A 2,625-nucleotide genomic window follows, 5' to 3' on the forward strand; every position below is an offset into this window, starting at 1 on the left:
AGCGATAGTGATAATAATGATGTTGACAACGATAATGATGACGACCGTATCAGTAATAATAAATAGCATAATCTATCTTAATGAATATCGTACGCTTTCACAATATCGTTAACATATCCCCAACAGAATGTTACTTTTGAGCAGTCGGTGTTTCATCAAATTCTAAACTCAAAATATTTATTCAGAAAAGGTATACATTTAAAAGCTTTATTTTTTTATTTTTTTTCTCAAGGAACATGTCTCTTTCCCGTAGGTAAAGTAGCTACACGCACTACTTTCTTCAGAAATTTGTGTAAAGTTTAAGACATGCGGAGTAATTGAAATAAGTTTTTATAGAGATTTTATTCATATATATGTGAAAGCAACGATTCAGATTGGGAGTTTTGATAGATAATAAAACTCCTTTCGATATCAATGTTGATATCTAGATAACAATGCAATGGTCCTTTGATGCTCAGAATACGTTATTCAGAGGTATAGTCTATTTCAATGATAGGCTTCTATATTTATAGAGAAAAGGGAGATCGTTTGAATGGATGGGACGTGATTGACAGTCAATAAGTAAGCTGTTTTCCGTAATTATAGTGTAGTATGCAAATCGTAAGCATAATATTGAGCGACGTTAACGCAAAAGGTACTCCTCTTTTCATCCAAGTTTAAAACCTAAGACATTGAAAAAAAAAAAAAAAGTCATAGCACTGTTACAAATTCCGAAACCTTTCCTTCCCCTTATCACTCTACTGTTGAATGGTATGCACAGGTTCCCACGAGGATGTTTATCAGAGCAACATGCTCCTTCTCACACCGTTATCGCGTCTCTGTTATCAGCGCCATACGGAAACCTTACAGGCATTCTACTTGAAGTGCGCAGTTCCGTAAGTCATTTGCTTCTAAATGGACTTCTCGAATATACCTTAGTGTGTGAGAATAGTAGTTCAACTAGCGGTGGGTGGGTTAGTACCGCCCAGGCCGCAAAGCCCCACACGCACTTCGACGGAGACTTTGAGTCGTGGTTATATATTTTTTTACGATACCTGGATTCCATTTATAACCCCCCCCCCCAACCCCGCTCCCCATGAAACGGCATAAAGAATGAGTATTACATTGTTTGGGTGATTTCCCCCTACCTTCCGTACAAAGACAACTTTAGCAACCAGCCCTCAGAGCCCAGCATTCGCGCCCGTCCAAAGCACCACCACGTGACAAGGAAGAAACAGCCTCAGAGGACATGGAAAAGGTGATCTCACACTAGAAATTACGGCGAAAAGCTTGCTGTTACCAGGTAGCCGACCTCACCTGAGCAACAGGAGTGCGTCAGCGGCGGTGGCTGCGGCTGGAAGAGCGTAGAGCGTCCGTGATGACCGCTTGTGGTGACCCCGCGAGAGTCTGCCCGTCCACTGTGCCCCCGCCGCCGTACCTGGTGCCTCGCTCCCACCCGCCTCGCACACACACATACTCACACACGCTACTTGTGCACGTACGTCATCTCTTCTCACCTGGTCACGTCGCCACTATGGCATATCATCTTCGCTGGGGAGGGAGGTAGAGGGGGAGGGAAGGGGCACGTTTATCTACAAAGGAAATGACACAAGGCAGAGGACATCGAGAAACAAGAAGTAAAACAAAAATTGGGACCGTTTTTGCCTCTCGTTCCACGCCCACCAAACTTACCTCGGACGTACGCTCGAATAAGCCCACGCAAGTTACCATATACGCAAGTTGTAGTGCGAAGAGTGCTCGCCATTCATCCTGGAACTCATTCAAAATTCGCTCCCTCTTCCTGTAAGGCTTGGGGCAGTTGCCGCTTTCACTGTTGCTGTGGGATAAAGCTTTAGGAGTCTGTAGAGGAAGAAGGTACACGTGATGCAAAAAAACAAAGAATAGGAAGGAATACTTGTAAACTTTATATACACATCATAGATGATTTATATATATATATATATATATATATATATATATATATATATATATATACATATACATATATATACACATATATATATAAATATATATACATATATATAAATATAAATATATATATATATATATATATATATATACAGTATACACACACACACACACACACACACACACAAAATATATATATGCATATATATATATATATATATATATATATATATATATATATATACATATACTTATATATATATACATACATATATACATATATATACATACATATACATATATATATACATATATATATACATATACATATACATATTGTATACACATACACAGTTGGACACTTTACACGACTGTGTTTTTCTTTTACATTTATTCTTTTCTAACAACATAACATTTGGTACAGAATTTTGAAATTATGTTTTATGGAGCCATTTCACTGGTCTAAAGAGCCTATTTTGGTGGTTGTTTGCGCAAATGACCGAACAGCCTTTTAGGGGGAAACAAGTGGTTAGGGAGAAGGTATTCGAATTTTCATAAATATTTAAATAATTCACTTTATTCTCCTAAAAATCTTCGGTTGAAATGAATTTGTTGGTCCTAGAATTCTATACATTTTTAAACTCTTAGGTATATGGTAGAACAGAAGTTCGAAATTCCAGGTTCAAAGTAATAGGTCATAGAGCATCAATAGTGCAT

General features: G+C 38.0%; 1 protein-coding gene across 1 annotated transcript in view; it reads right to left on the minus strand.

The window, feature by feature from the left end:
• LOC122246176 (uncharacterized) overlaps window positions 1–1,454 on the minus strand; it is a 25,233-nt gene extending 23,779 nt beyond the window's left edge. Inside the window, exon 1 of the mRNA XM_043004538.2 lies at window positions 1,297–1,454. The gene's annotated coding sequence lies outside the window, so the exon portion shown is untranslated. The remainder of the gene's footprint in view (window positions 1–1,296) is intronic.
• Between the last annotated feature and the right edge of the window lie 1,171 nt (window positions 1,455–2,625).

The sequence above is a fragment of the Penaeus japonicus genome, unplaced genomic scaffold, assembly GCF_977035675.1.
Source record: "Penaeus japonicus unplaced genomic scaffold, GWHDUDI00000001_assembly GWHDUDI00000034, whole genome shotgun sequence".
NCBI lineage: Eukaryota > Metazoa > Arthropoda > Malacostraca > Decapoda > Penaeidae > Penaeus > Penaeus japonicus.